Here is a 17041-nt window from a genome sequence, read left to right as displayed (position 1 = left end):
TTTGTGGCAGACATTGGTGCTGCTCAACAAATATTCCAGTCCTCTTCCTTAATGCCTACGGCAAAATGATACTCACACACTCCTGAGAACTTGGATGTGACAGTATAACTTGTTTTAGTCAAGGAAATGCAAGCTAAAGTGATAACGCCATTTCTGGATGGAGCCATTTAATTGCCAATGAAAGAAAATGTAATGTAGCCTTAACCTCCAAGTGACAGATTAAGCAAATCCGTCCTCCCCACCATCACTAGGCATGAATCAGGAGTGAAAAATAAACTTTTATTGGTGTTAATCTGAATTTTGGAGATTTGTAATGGACATGGATATGTGCTGCCTAGACCATCATTCAAGGCAGAAACTGTGTTGCTAAGAATGCTGTCAGTGAACAGTCATCTGCTTAAGCTCAGGAACTGTCTCAGGAGCAGAGTCACTCATTCAAGGACACATTTTTCCAAGGATGACCTATATGCAATGGTTGATCAAAGGAGGGTTTTAAATATCCCGCCATTTCAGCCCAATATAGAACAACTCTGAGCAACAATTTTATCTCTGGAGATCCTTGTAGGGCTGACTGAGGTTATCCGTCCAGCATCACTCTCCCTTTGTCCCACCCTGCTTCCTCCTCTGCCTCTTTAGAGACACTGATCTTCAGGATACTCCCAATGGACATCATGAATACTAAACTCTATCATAAGAGTTTGTTTCCCAGAGAACTCACACTATGGCATTTGGAGCCAAGAGTGATACAAGAACACAAGAAATAAGATGGAGTTTGGGAGCTGAAGCACAGACTGCAAGGCTAATAAAGAAGCATCCATCACCGGTGGTGGGTGGGGCACAGATAGCAGCCAGCACGAGGTGGCCATCCAACTGGTAAAACTTAAACCTGTGGTATATTAGGAAGGTATGCCCCTGGAAGGTAATCCTCCACAGGTGTGAAGAATTACATGTTTGAGAAGCATCAATATTAAAAGTATTACTATACCAGAATTCATGTCTACTGCTTGGTCATATTGAGCTCTAGAAAAAGATAATGAAAGGTTGGGAAAGCAGAAGGCCTCCTTAGTGCCTTATAAATAGGCTCCCAAATACGGAGAGTCTGCTAGTTAAAGAAAGTCCACTATTCCAAAGACCAGGCCCTGACAGGAAGAGAATAAGACCCTGACACATGGCATGGGAACATCTGAAGTGATGCCCCTGAAAACCTCCCCAAGTTTTGCGTTCTCAAATTTTCCTCTATCAGCTGAGACTGCAGAAGTGGTCTACCCTACTACACTGAGAGACAGTACTCCACCCTTGCTTGAACACAGGGCAGAGGCCTCCCGCCAGCAAGACCTGCGCCTTAGTTCAGAATCTGCTCACACTTTTCCAAATGGCCAGTAGGCCTATAACTTGGCTCAGCATAATCCTGCCAGATATAGGCTGGGACTTCTAAGAAAAGAAAGAGGCTACATCCCAAATGACCTATAAGACCTAGACAGCACATATTGGTAATAGTTGGGGGAGGACACATGGTACAAGCTGCTGAAGGGGGTTTGTTCAAAAGAGTAGACCCTTATATTGGATTAGGAAGAATTTATTTATATGAAAGCACTCTCCAAGATGCAAGATTTAGGACTCGTCCCCTTACAAGAACCCTGGAAGACAGTATGAACTCACTACGAAGATAACTCCTATTCACAGCAAAATAAACCATCAACAAAATGAAAAAGTAACGTACTACTGAGTGGAAGGACATGTTTTAAATCATTTATCTTATAGGAGTTAATATTCAAAATATATAAGGAATTCAAACAACTCAACAGCAAAAAAAAAAAAGCCCAAACAATATGATTAAAAAATAGGCAAAGGAAAAGAATAGATATTTTTCCAAAGAAGACACACAAATGGTCAACATGTACATGAAAAGGTACTCAACATTCCTAGTCATCAGGAAAACGCATATGAAAACCACAGAGAGACATCACCTTACACATGACAGATGGATATCACCAAAAAGATAAGAGATGACAAGTGTTGGCAAAGACGTGGATAAAAGGAAACCCAGGTGCGCTGCCAGTACGAATGTAAATTGGTGCAGCCGCTGTGGAAAACAACATGGACGTTCCACAAAAAACTCAAAATAGAACTGTCATATGATCCGCCAATCCCACTTGTGGGTATATATCCAAAGGAAATGTAAACAAGATCTCAAAGAGATACCTGCACTCCCTTTCACTGCAGCATTATTCTATAGCCAAGTTATGGGAACAACAAAGTGTCCGTCAATAAATGATGGATAAAGAAGATGCAGTGTATATATACAAGGGAATATTATGCAGCCATGAGAAGGAAGGAAATTCTGCTCTTTGTGACATGTATGGGAGCTTGAGGGCATTATGCTAAGAGAAATAAGTCAGAAAGAAAAAGACAAATAATGAGCCTGGCACGCTGCAGTCCACGAGGTTGCAAAGAGTTGGACACAACCTAACAACTGAAAAACAACACATCATTTATATGTGAAATCTTAAAAAAAAGAAGTCAAACTCAAAGAAACAGAGAGTAGAAAAGTGGTTTGCAGGGGTGGGAGAAATAGGGAGAGGCTGATGAAAAGGTGTATATGTTCAGTTATAAGACAATATGGTCTAGGATCTAAATGTATAACTTGGTGACAACAGTTGCTAGATGGGAGGAGAGAATTGTTTCACAATGTGAATTTATATCAAATCATCAAGAATCTATATCATATCATCAAAATGTGCACTTTAAATATGTTACAGTTTTATCAACTACACCTCAATAAAACTGGGGGTGGAGAAGAAACATGGAAACATGGAAAATTAGGCTATGCTAAGTAAAGTTAAAACATCATAACAAACATGAAAAGCAGAGATTAAAAGTCTAGGAATACGACAGTGTCACAGTCGGAAAAAGTAGTATGTGGAATATATAGAAAGTCCCTGTGAAAGAATCCCAGTGCAGATTCTACAAACTTGCCAAAGGTCATGCCATCTGCAGTGGAAATCTTTACACCTCTCTTCCTGTCATGCTATTGAGCCATGGCAGAGATGGAGTGCTTGACATCAACAACTAAGTGAACATGTGCCCTGAGCTTTCTATCATGATACTCTGTGTAACACCAGAAAACCCACCAGGTCATTATACCTACAGAACAGACCAGAACGGATGCCATTTACTGAAACCATGACGTGATGCTGAGAGGGATACTGGCATCACTAAGAAAGCGGTGGCTTTCCTCCACGGGCCTAAGCTGATGGTATAAAAAACCGTAACGGAACTGTGCTCAGTGATGGAGACAAGAGGAAAAACAGGGGCCAGCTGGTGACTTGAGTAGCGTGCAATTATTGTAATAAGTAGCAAGGTTGGAGAATCAGTCAAGGGGACTGACCTGTTGAGAATTACAGAGACATTTAATAGAACACAGCATCCCTAGAAGCAAAATAGATGGGTAGTCAATGAGGGTGCTAGCTAACATGTCATTGGAAGAAATCAAGGATAAATGATCAGAATTCGAATGGCAGATGGTGCAATGAAAAGTCATAATTCACCACTCAATTTCTGGACTTGAGTCACTTTTTAAATCTACAGCTGATACATTTAAAATTCTGAGGCCCAGGAAGAAGGACCCAGCAATACCACAGCAAGTGTATATGCTAAGAGTGTCCCTAGTTCTTCCTCAAAGGTACCAATGGACATTTCATTGGGTAATCCTAGCCTAGAGAAAGAAACCACCACAAACATGGCAGGTACGGTTGGACACAAGGTCTGAGCTGATGCTAGCACATCACAGCCTCTCTGTACAGCAGGGACAGCATGAGGATGATGAGATTAAAGGCATCCTGGCCAAGCTTCTGCTCAAAATGAGCCACTGGGTCTGAAGGCCTGTGCAGTGGTCATATCCTAAGTCCCTAGATTAATAATTGGAATTGACCTTCTAGGCAAATGGCATCATCCCCACCTTGGGTCCCTGGATGTTACATTGAAAAAGAACTGTTACTCGTTGGTTATAAAATAAGTTTTAAAATACTGTTACATTTCAGAAGGAGTGACTGGGACACATTAGCATCATTCTAAATAATCTACAGAATGCTGGATCAATGTGTTCTTTTCTAGCCCTATCAGAAGAGAGGGCCTTGAGCAGTATGCATTCATATGGGCTAGAGGAGCATACATTCACAATTTTGTTTCAGGGTTATGTTAACTTTTATCAGAATACATTTGGTCCAACTGAACATCTTGCAGAACATTTTATTTTTCTGCTACATCAATGGCATCATTCTAATAGTGCCAGATGAACAAGAGTTGGTAATGCAATGGAGGCCTTGTCAAGACATAGATACTTCAAAGGGTGGAGGATAAAACCTACAAAGATTCAGAGACCTTCCATGTTACTAAGTTATTTAGGAGTCTGGAGGCTGAAAACATTCTGAGATAGCTTACTGAACTGAAATACCAATTATTACACTTTTCAACTCCCACTGCAAGGAAAAAAGCAAACATCCAGTAGGTCTTTGGGAGTTCTGAAGGCAGTATATTCTATTCCTGGGAATACTGTTCAAACTCATATACTGCTGCTGCTGCTGCTGCTAAGTTGCTTCAGTCGTGTCCAACTCTGTGCAACCCCATAGACATCAGCCCACCAGGCTCCCCCGTCCCTGGGATTCTCAAGGCAAGAACACTGGAGTGGGTTGCCATTTCCTTCTCCAATGCATGCAAATGAAAAGTGAAAGTGAAGTCGCTCAGTTGTGTCTGACTCTTAGCGACCCCATGGACTGTAGCCCACCAAGCTCTTCCATCCATGGGATTTTTCAGGCAAGAGTACTGGAGTTGGGTGCCATTGCCTTCTCCAAACCCATATACTGCGAAATATCAAAGGCTGCCAGCTCTTGAGTACACATCACAGCAGAAAACAGATCTGCTATAGATCCAGGATACAGTGCAAACAGTCCTGCAGCTAGGGCACCATGCTGCAGTAGATACTATGGCTATCGGTGGAGTGTTGGAAAAAGTATCATGTGGAATTATCTGGAAAGCTTCTGTGAATGACTCCCAGTGAAAACCCAACACTCAAGTCAAAGCCCCTGCCATCTGCAGTGGAAAATTTTACATCTCTAGTCCCACCACACTATTGAGCCCTGGCAGAGATGGAGAGCTTGACGTGGGTTATTAAGTGACCATGTTTTCAGAGTTTTCTGAGGTTGTCTCTGTCATCAGTAATCACAGGAACATAGGAGGGAAGCTGTACTCAAGATCAAGCATGAACGAGAGTGCAGTGCACACACAATCTGCATGAGCTGGGAGCTCAGCCCTCATGTCCTCTACCACCACTGCCTCGGCACTCATCCTGCATCTGACAGCCACGGCCATTAAGGAATCCTGTATGCCCAGATAACAGAAAGAGAAAAAGGCAAACACAGATGCTTCGTGTGCAGGCACAATTTAAAAATGGTTATCACTACAAGACAGCTTCACTCAGGGGCGGCCTGGGAGAACAGAAGAAAAGGAAAAAGCTTCCCAGTTAGGGCAGGCCTTTGAGAAACATGCTCATGTACATTGTGTGGAAAGAGAAATGGCCCAAGAGCAGTAGTTAATGACCTACCAGGCTGGTCAAGAGACTAGAAGAAGAAACATTGGAGATCAGAGACAAGGAGGCTCTGGAGTAGACACATGTGGATGGATGTATCCGGATGAGCGTGAAATGTCGAATTCTTTGTGATGTAGGTAAAAGGCCATCAGAGGGCATGCAACATGGAAGAGACATTAAACAACTAATAAACAAACAACTGAGACAGCTAACACCAGTCAGTCTCTATCACAGAATGCCTCAGTGCCAACGAAATGCACGTGAACTAAGTAGCCACACAGCAGAGATAGAAGTCATCCAGGAATTCACTGATAGGGGCTCCTTCTGAGAAAAGTTGATGGAGCTACTCTTACCACTAAGTGTCCCGCCTCATAACAAGGTATCACTTCTGATCCCGTGATAAGGCCAATCCCCAAGAATACCAACTGGACACTTGGGGCAAGTTGACTACGCTGGGCCCCTTCCACTCTGGATGGGCTGATAATTCATTATGACAAGAACACATATTTTGATACATGTTTGCTTGTTCTGCCCACAGGGTCTTAACCAGCATGATCATCATAGAAATGAACCAGCGTCTGATCAATCAATCCCATGTATTAGGAGACAAACTTCACAGAAAAGAAGGTACAGAAATAGGCCCATTACCTTAAAACCCACTGGATCACAAACCACACAACTTGCTAGAGATTTCCATAGGCACAACTAAAGCACCAGGATGTCGCTGAAGTGAAAGTCGCTCAGTCACATTTGACTCTTTGCAACCCCATGGACTATACAGTCCATGGAATTCTCTAGGCCAGAATACTGGAGTGGGTAGCCTCTCCCTTCTCCAGGATATCTTCCCAACCCAGGGATCGAACCCAGGTCTCCCACATTGCAGGCGGATTCTTTACCAGCTGGGCCACAAGGAAAGCCCACCAGGATGTATGATATACCTCAACTTAAGACCTTTAAATGGTGCTACATAACCAACAGGAAGAACACACAGTAGGTCCAAAAATCCAGGAGTAAAAGCCACTTCTTGTGGCCTCATTTTGGACTTCAAGATTAGAGATACTGTTCTGCAAGGGGAAAAATATTCTGGCAGAAGTAGCAATGTCCCATTTAACTGTAAGCTATAATTGCCACTTGGGTACTTCAAGCTCCTTGTGTCAAGGGACCAGCAACCAGGCAAAAAAGGAGCTGACCATCAAAGGGAGGGACTGCTGTTACAAATGCGGGAAGGGGATACATCTGTTACACAGATGATACATTTAGGAGTCTCTTGGTGTCCCTTTGCCAAGTGTGATGAAAAATGGGCAGGTACAGTAACCCAGGCTAGAAGGTACATGGCGATCAGGAGATCACATACTTAAGGGCAAGGGGCTGGATTATGCTGCCAGTAAGATAACAGTGCCCAGAAGAGGTGCTAGCTGAGGGGAAGGGACATGAAAGAGTAATAGACAAGGGCCATAGATACAGCCCTGAGACCTTACATAAGCCAGTGCGATAATCTAGGCTCCCCCGACTGGAGCTGTTTAACAAAAGATTAGAAGAAGTGGGCTGAATGGTCCAAAGAATGAATTGTGATGACCAAGGAAATGCACTGCCTGAATATCCCTTCAGGGAAGGACTTGTTACTGGTAGACATCATTCAGCTGCCAGCTCCTGCAGAGATGGCCTTAGCTATGGATAGCTTCTGTACCCAAGGTCCTACTTTCCTGGGAGCGACCCTCATACACTGCCCCATCTAGGTCCGTTTCACCCTAATGAGGAATGCCTCTGATGGGCTTTCAACCCGAGTTGCCCTGGGGTTGCCCGTGGCTGTTAATTAAGTCTGCTTGACTTGTACTTTTAATTTCACGGCTGCAATCACCATCTGCAGTGATTTTGGAGCCCCAAAAAATAAAGTCTGACACTGTTTCCACTGTTTCCCCATCTATTTCCCATGAAGTGATGGGACCTGATGCCATGATCTTAGTTTTCTGAATGCTGAGCTTTAATCCAACTTTTTCACTCTTCTCTTTCACTTTCATCAAGAGGCTTTTGAGTTCCTCTTCATTTTCTGCCATAAGGGTGGTGTCATCTGCATATCTGAGGTTATTGCTATTTCTCCCAGCAATCTTGATTCCAGCTTGTGCTTCTTCCAGCCCAACGTTTCTCATGATGTACTCTGCATAGAAGTTAAATAAGCAGGCTGACAATATTCAGCCTTGACGTACTCCTTTTCCTATTTGGAACCAGTCTGTTGTTCCATGTCCAGTTCTAACTGCTGCTTCCTGACCTGCATATAGGTTTCTCAAGAGGCAGGTCAGGTGGCCTGGTATTCCCATCTCTTTCAGAATTTTCCACAGTTTATTGTGATCCACACAGTCAAAGGCTTTGGCATAGTCAATAAAGCAGAAATCTGGAACTCTCTTGCTTTTTCGATAATCCAGCTTACTCCTTGGAAGGAAAGTTATGACCAACCTAGACAGCATATTCAAAAGCAGAGACATTACTTTGCTAACAAAGGTCTGTCTAGTCAAGGCTATGGTTTTTCCAGTGGTCATGTATGGATATGAGTTGGACTGTGAAGAAACCTGAGCACCAAAGAATTGATGCTTTTGAACTGTATTGTTGGAGAAGACTCTTGAGAGTCCCTTGGCCTGCAAGGAGATCCAACCAGTCCATTTTAAAGGAGATCAGTCCTGGGTGTTCCTTGGAAGGAATGATGCTAAAGCTGAAACTCCAGTACTTTGGCCACCTCATGCGAAAAGTTGACTCATTGGAAAAGACCCTGATGCTGGGAGGGATTGGGGGCAGGAGGAGAAGGGGATGACAGAGGATGAGATGGCTGGATGGCATCACCGACTCAATGGATGTGAGTTTGAGTGAACTCCGGGAGTTGGTGATGGACAGGGAGGCCTGGCGTGCTGCAATTCATGGGGTCGCAAAGAGTCAGACACGACTGAGCAACTGAACTGAACTGAACGGACTTGTACTTTCTGCCCAATCCTGCATCTTCCCCTTCTCTTTCACAGCTGCTCAATCCAAGAACCTAATTAGTATCCTGAACACTAAACTCTGTCTCAGAGTCTGTTTTTCAGAGGATCCAAACTGACAGGATTATTTGTTACCTCAGTCTAACTTAACCCGTACTGATGGATACACTATAATAAGTGCAAATTTCCCTCTAGAGTATCTTAAAATAGTTAATAAATTGTTTTTGCTCCCAAAATTGTTTAGAAGAAAATTTAACTTGCAAGCTTATAAAAAGCTAGTTGAGGTAAGTAATCTTGCAGCTCTAGAGACATTTCATGCTTGCTGGTTATCTGCACACCTGTCAGGATTTGTCAACAGAATGAGAAGAGAAAAACATAGGTACGGTTGCAGCAAATACACTTTCCACTTATCCCTTCCAACTTTTCAATAACAAATAAAGAGGATGTTGGGCTAGATAAATTTTGTTGCTAAGTTTTCACACTCTTGATCAGGATTCTCTGTAAAATCTAGAAATTTCAATTGCCTTAAAGCTCAATATTAAATTAATATAACTTGTTTACAAATGTCTGACTGCAAGATCCATAATCATATTTTTTGCCAAGAATAAAATATATTTCCAGAGCACTCAGGTCATTATTGCTTCATAAACAGTTCAAGGATAGACAGACTAAAGCAAATTCCACACAGTTATTGACATCATGAAATCTGACAGAAATACCATCCCATACCAACAGAAAAGTCACACAGCAATAAAGACCAAAGTAAAATATACTCTCTGGAATACAGACTTTTTAAAAATCTATGCTACAAGGTACTAAATATTGATTTATAAACCATACTTTCAAAAAGCACGATCAAGAAATTAGAGTAACTATTCTCTCAAACACAAATCTCAGCAGTGAGAATACTGTGCTGCCAGGACTATTCACATATGAGGGACCATACAGTTATATTAAAACCAAAGGCTGAAATTTACAGACAGATTTATTTTACGACTTATGCATAAAACAGTACAGGTGAAAAAAAATGCACATTCATTGGCGAATTTTTCTACTCACATTCTTCCATGAAAATATGTATCTCTAATACTCTAAGGACACATTTTACAAATTCACTTAATACTCCATCTCAAATGCCAGTTCATAATTCAGTCTTAATTGCACACTCAAAATACACTAACAAGAGCACATGTCACAGGCATAAGACTCAAAACTAAATGAATACAAAGAAAAACTTGTATTAGCCACTTCGATATTTACGTACCAAAAAACCACATTTCTGAATGTTGCCAAAAATCTTTTTCCCCCTAACTGTGACATGCTGAGGCTTCACTGGCCCTACTTCCCCAGGTAAAAATTTATCATAATATTTTAAAAGGTGCACACTTAATGTACCCACAGTTTCAACTCCACAGTTACTCTCAGGATTTTTATCCTCTGGCATTCATTCTACAAATATTTATTTAATTTCTCATCCTCTATCAGGCAAAGTGGACATCAATATTTGACATTTCAAACCGAAATGACTTTATCATGTCAGTGTGGTTTCCTGTTGGCTTCAGTAAATAGTCTTGAGGTAACAGATTATATTTACTGATTCCCTGATAATGAATCATACTTGAAATTCTAGAATAATTCCTATTGGGTAAAGTTCATTATAACTTTGAAACACTGCTGAATTCTATTTGCTAATATTTTACTCTAGGTGTTTGATTTTCTGTTCATGGCTGTGTTCCTTGCCTGCCTCCACATTTAAATACTTTTCTTTCAGTGTACATTTCCTTATGAGAATCTTTATTCACCAAATTTTGCATTCGAGACAATGTCTCAAAATGCTTATAGATCTGTTAAGAAAGAGATATACTGCTCATTACTCTTTCCTTCTTGATTTTCTAACTTAAAGGTCACCGATTAAATGTATCAATAAAACTAATTTTCTTGAGTGTCACATCACATTAACAAATATTATATGCCTTTTCCCAAATTAAAGATCATTCAAACTTTTTCCTGTTACATCAAGAAAGTACCAATACATAGTACAGTGGTAGAATCAAAAGAACTTTGAACTTAGACCTAGGTTCAAATTCTGAATATACCATCCCACAACCTATGTGAATTTGGATTTAGTCAGGCTAAATCACAGTTTCTGCCTTTATAAATGAATGTAATAATACAGTTTACACAGGTGTTATGAGATGCCATGAGAATTACTTTATAAATGTATGCAAAGTACAAAACACTACAGGAAGCCTTCAGGGAATATTAGTTCTCCCTTTTCTCAAAGTGAAAGGTCACTTATTCCCTTACGTACTGGCCTCTTTTTTAAAAAGAAGAAACTTATTTTTTCTATGCAACAGTTTATCATGGAAAGAAAAAGAGAACCTTGGACAAAGGATGTAGGAAAGCTTAAAGCAGTCAACAGTTGGTGACAATTTTTGAAAAAATTACATGACGGTTTTAAAATTTTTCTGACAAAGAAACAAACGGGGTCTTTCAGGACAAAGGGTTCACCTGGACAAGGGGTGCTGCTTTTGTCAAGGAAGAGCCCTAAGGATTTAACAAAGTGCATAGAGAAATTCTGATTAATAAAGAGAGAAACAAATAAAATAACCTCCAAAAAATAAAAATAATTAAAAACATGAAAAGTGAGCAAACTTGAATTTTTGTAGTTTTACTGGAAAGTTCCAAAAAGTTGAAAGGCACATGATTCCTTATATTGTATGTATATGTGTGTGTGTGTGTGTGTATATGTATCAATTTACAGGGCTGTACAAAAACATTTATGCTACGTTTCATAAACTAGTTAAGTGATTTTAAGGGTATACATAACTACAACTTCACTGTGTTTAGAATGATTTTTATATATTACCAATTAAAGTAAGATTACTTCTTCAAATATAGAATTAAGTATTTTGCAGGGTTTTTTAAACTATGTTTTTAAATTATTGTCTACCGATAAGTATGGGAAATTCTTAAAGAGATGGGAATACCAAACCACCTGACCTGCCTCTTAAGAAATTTCTAAGCAGGTCAAGAAGCAACAGTTAGAACTGGACATGGATCAACAGACTGGTTCCAAATCAGGAAAGGAGTACATCAAGGCTGTATATTGTCACCCTGCTTATTACTTATACGCAGAGTACATCATGAGAAATGCCAGGCTGGATAAAGCACAAGCTGGAATCAAGATTACCAGGAGAAATATCAATAACCTCAGATATGCAGATGACACCACCCTTATGGCAGAAAATGAAGAACTAAAGAGCCTCTTGATGAAAATAAAGAGGAGAGTGAACAGGTTAGCTAAAAACTCAACATTCAGAAAACTAAGATCACAGCATTCAATCCCATCATTCCATGGCAAATAGATGGGGAAACAGTGGAAAGAGTGGCTTTATTTTTATTGGGCTCCAAAATTGCAGATAGTGATTGCAGCCATGAAATTAAAAGACGCTTACTCCTTGGAAGAAAAGCTATGACCAACCTAGACAGTATATTAAAAAGCAGAGACATTACTTTGCCAACAAAGGTCCGTCTAGTCAAAGCTATGGTTTTTACAGTAGTCATGCATGGACGTGAGAGTTGGACTATAAAGAAAGCTAAGCACCGAAGAATTGATGCTTTTGAACTGTGGTGTTGGAGAAGACTCTTGAGAGTCCCTTGGACTGCAAGGAGATCAAACCAGTCCATCTTAAAGGAGATCAGTCCTGAATATTCACTGGAAGGACTGATGCTAAAGCTGAAACCTCAATACTTTGGCCACCTGATGTGAAGAACTGACTCATTTGAAAAGACCCTGATGCTGGGAAAGATTGAAGGTGAGATTGGGGATGACAGAGGATGAGATGGTTGGATGGCATCACCGACTCAATGAACATGAGTTTGAGTAAACTCCAGGAGTTGGTGATGGACAGGGAAGCCTGGCATGCTGCAGTCTATGGAGGTGCAAAGAGTTGTACACAACTGAGCAACTGAACCAAACTGAACAGAATAAGTTAAATGTCATAAGTAAAACTGTACTATGCAGGGAATTTATTTTTTAAATTGTATTAATTGTATTATTGTTTTGGTTTGAAGTTTAGGTAATTCACTTTACACAATGTATTTCTGATGTAAATCTGACACCCTACTCTATTCTAAACTAACCTACTCAAAAATTAATCAATGTATCTCTGAGCTATCTTTCATCTTGTTTCACAATTCTATGCAATCTACTAACTCTTAGATAAGTTTTCTTGAAAAATAATAATTGAAAAATATTAATAAATATTAAATAAAATAATAATTGAAAAATAATAACCACCATTTGTAATTAAAACCATCATAATTATGGTAATTAAATTATTATGTAATTAAAACCATCATAATTATAGGCCTACTGAAAATCCTATAATAGATTTTTTTAATAATTCTGAAATAATGTCCCAAGATTCAATTCAACTTTAAGGTATGTTTAAATTCAGGAAAATCTCTCATTTGTAAATGTTGAAATCTCCAGTCAAATCCCTCAAAAGATTGGTGGTTTACTAAAAAATACGTGAAAAATTTACAAACTGCTTGATTCATTTTATCCCATGGACCCTACAAAACTAACTTTTATGACACTATTTACTTTCTACAGACGAACAGGTTAAAAGCATCAATGCTGCTGCTGCTGTAATCTGGCCTCTAAGTTGTGAGTGCCTCTTTGTGACACTGCGGACTGCATCCCACCAGGCTCCTCTGTCCATGGATTTCCCAGGCAAGAATACCGGAAAGGGCCGCCATTCCCTTCTCCTGGGGATCTTCCCAACTCAGGGATCAAACTCATGTCTCCTGCTTGAGAAGAAGATTCTCTATCGCTGAGCCACCTGGGAAGCCCTGAAAAGTAAAACTATGTCTCGGTAATCCCCTGGTAGCCCCGTGGTTAGGACCCTGTGCTTCCACTGCAGCGGGCAGAGGTTTGCTCCCTGGTCTGGGAACTAAGATCCTGCAAGCCACACAGCACTGCCAAAAATAATTATTTTTTTAAAGTATAAATGTAACTAACAACCTGAGATCAGCTCAGTCAGACAAGTCCTTGCATTGCACCTTTAGCCTCAACGGTACTACAAGGCTGTATCTTTACTAGATACAGATTCATTTTAATCTTGAATCAGGTGCAATAAGGATACCACTAACAATGACAAAAATATATTAATAAAGTTTTCACATTTAAAATGTGATCAAGCTAGATTTACAAGCTAGAAAATTTCGTAACGTATCATTTTATCTGTTACAGTCCACTGAGTCTTAGTCACCAGGCTGGTTCTATGATCACTTGTGCCTGAGTCATTTTTTTAAAAAATATGAATACGCAGTGCCTAATCTAAGAGAATCAGATTACTGAGGTCTGATTTTTCTCCCTTCAACCTTCAAAGGGAATGCCAAGGTAAGTCATGCTTGAAAATCACCATCATATGCCTTCTACATCCATCATGTATAGTATAATGAGAACTGGGAAGGCAAGGTTATGTCCTCAAAGATTAATGACACCGGCTATATAAAATTTACTATGGCAGTACGATTGAAATAGTACATTTTAGAGCAATGAAAAATTAGTATTACCATACATATTTTTATTGTCTAAACATCACAGAACACAAGGCAATCAACTAAATCTTAAGGTGCATTCCAATTAAATATGCCATAAACTCCGAGTGTACTGTACAAAAGAGAAAAACTAGCAACATGACTTTTTCCCCCAAAAGGATCTATTTCATAGTTGGTTCATTATGCAATGGTTGTATTTTATTTCCACAAAATTATACTTCATAAGGAAAACAATTATTTTGGAAGACATTTTCTGAAATGTGAAAAGCACTTTTCCCAAGAAAATATTTCAATATTTGATGATACAAACCCAGGAGAATAAATACAGATTGGGCAGGGAAGGAAGACTTTATTGGGAACTGCAGAGAAATAATCCAATAAGGTAAAACAAAATGCTTTTATCCTGTATTGATTGTAAGGCTGTTTTTGTTTTTATTGTTACTTATTAGCACAGGACAAACAAAAACCTATGTTAAAAAACAATACTGTTAAAACATGCTATTCTTCCTCCAATTTTAACAATTTGCTTGAAAAATGAAACTAATTATTTGCTTCTATCTTTCCATAGCATTGGGCTTCCCTGATAGCTCAGTTGGTAAAGAATCTGTCTGCAATACAGGAGACCCCAGTTCTATTCCTGGGTCAGGAAGATCCCCTGGAGAAGGAAAAGGCTACCCACTCCAGTAATCTTGGACTTCCCTTGTGGCTCAGCTGGTAAAGAATCCGCCCGCAGTGCAGGAGACCTGGGTTTGATCCTTGTGTTGGGAAGATCCCCTGAAGAAGGGAAAGACTACCCACTCCAGTATTCTGCCCTGGAGAACTCCATGGACTTCATAGTCCATAGGGTTGCAAAGAGTTGGACATGACTGAGCAACTTTTACTTTTTCCATAGCATTAAGAAACATTACTAAAAATTACTAAACCTTACTAAAACTTAAGTGTCTTGTACTTTATTGACAAAATTAAGAACATACAATGGAGTCAACTAAACACCACAGTGTAGTCAAGTGGAAAGACTATCAATTTAGGAGTTTTTAACAAAACTGGATTTACTACCAGCAGGGCTTTGGACTAATTCCTTTTAGTCTTGTGCTTAATAATCTAAAATTGAGTTTACTAACATCTTATTTACAAGGTTATTAGAGAGGTTACAGACACTGTAAATAAAGCTCTTATTATAGGGCTTCCCTGGTGGCTCAGCAGTAAAGAATCCTCCTGCAATACAAGAGACATAGGTTCAATCCCTGGGTCAGGAAGATCCCCTGGAGGAAGAAATAGCAACCCACTCCAGTATTCTTTTGCCTGGGAAATCCCATGAACAGAGGAGCCTGGAAGGGGTCACAAAAGAGTCAGACATGACTTAGCAACTAAACAGCAACAATAGTACCTAGCTCTTGGAACTGACTTAATAAAGAGTAGCTATTAGAATAATAATAATCTGAGCCCTTTCTTTCTCTGAAAAACTTATATTTCTAATGTTTTTCACTTTGGTATATTTTAAATGTATAAAACCTAAAATATGGTCATCTTGAACAATATGGAAGAAATAAAAATAAATTCCCAATATGTCAGCTACAAAATAGCTCAACATTAATTTGCTCACTGAAATATAGAAATTGAGTAGAAGCTGCTTGAAGAATCTTTTCAAAAGTTCAACATCTCACTTCATGGATTTTTAACAATAACAACAAAATTCTACACTTTTCCTAGGATTTTAATTCCTAGAAGAAAAACACATAAAATGTTCATCCACCCCCTGAGAAATAAGCTTACTGTCTCATCATAATAAACCAGCCTAGATTCTGTATTTCATTTAACTGATTTTCTGGATCTGGGGCACTGATTTTTAAGCCTTATAAAAGCCATTACAATCCCATTTCATCATGAATCATGACTTCAAATTATTATTTCAAAAAGGCAAATATTTAACTATTTAGGCTCTAAAAGACAGTGAATTCTTTTCAATGATGACTCACATGCAAATACTCATAGAGTTTTAAAACTATGCCTAACTTTATTACTAGGAATTTCTTTCCAAACATGCTTACAATAGTTTAGAAGTCAAAGTGCTTATTAATAGTTCATAATTGTCTTTATATGCTGACACTTGAAATAATTTTCTAAAGTAGATTATGTACCATTATGATGTTTAAGAGTGGAAGTATACTTCTTATATCCATTAAATGTGTTATTCTTTGGTCTTTTTTATTTTTATTTATCAAAGTGTTCCTTAATAGCTTAAAATTGGTATATTACCTCACACAATCAATAAAAAGTGCTCTTAAGTGCTGCTAAAGATTTAAATCAGCTAGGTTTTATCTATAACATACAGAGAGAAGAAATTCTTTCATTACAGTGGTCTAATAGGTAGCTAAATTTAGTATTTCAATAAATACATTGTTTAACATTCAGAAATTGATAGGACTATAGATAAGATAATTAAAATCAATTAAAATCATAGACGTATTATATTTCTAGATTCCCTGGTAAAAACTTATTTAGTTACTTCCATGCTTAGATATGTTCTGGGTTTCCATTTTGTCCCAAAATATTATTTCATTAGCTTTTCTATCTTTGTATTTCTTTCTCTAATTCTATCAGCTTTCTATACCATGAAAGTATATCTTGTGAGTTTAATTTAAATTTTTCTGTGCTCATCCCCACTAAATCTAAAATGCTTGTATTCCTACTCTCTGCAATGTAAATTTGATAGTGCTTCGTATCTATCCATTATCAAAACTAACACAGTAATAGTCAAACAAAGCAGACTAACAAAGTGCTCATGTAGGAACACAAAACACAAAAGCCTTCGAATAGGACATTCAAACCCAGATTCCTCAATCCCCTGCCTTCACCACTCATTCACCTCAGTTCATTTGCTCCCTTTGCCTATACTACTGTTTATGCTGAAATTGGAGAG

The 17041-nt window shown here is 39.0% G+C and overlaps 1 protein-coding gene across 9 annotated transcripts in view; it reads right to left on the bottom strand.

Annotated features, from left to right (window-relative positions):
- Positions 1-17041, bottom strand: part of ATRNL1 (attractin like 1) — an 810133-nt gene that overhangs the window by 657583 nt on the left and 135509 nt on the right. The gene's annotated exons all lie outside the window — the stretch shown is intronic.

The sequence above is a fragment of the Bos grunniens genome, chromosome 26 (assembly GCF_055505025.1).
Source record: "Bos grunniens cultivar Pamir isolate PY7600 chromosome 26, Bosgru_T2T1.0, whole genome shotgun sequence".
Lineage (NCBI taxonomy): Eukaryota > Metazoa > Chordata > Mammalia > Artiodactyla > Bovidae > Bos > Bos grunniens.
Note: the sequence above shows the minus strand (reverse complement) of the source record. Positions and strands in the feature narration are given on the sequence as shown.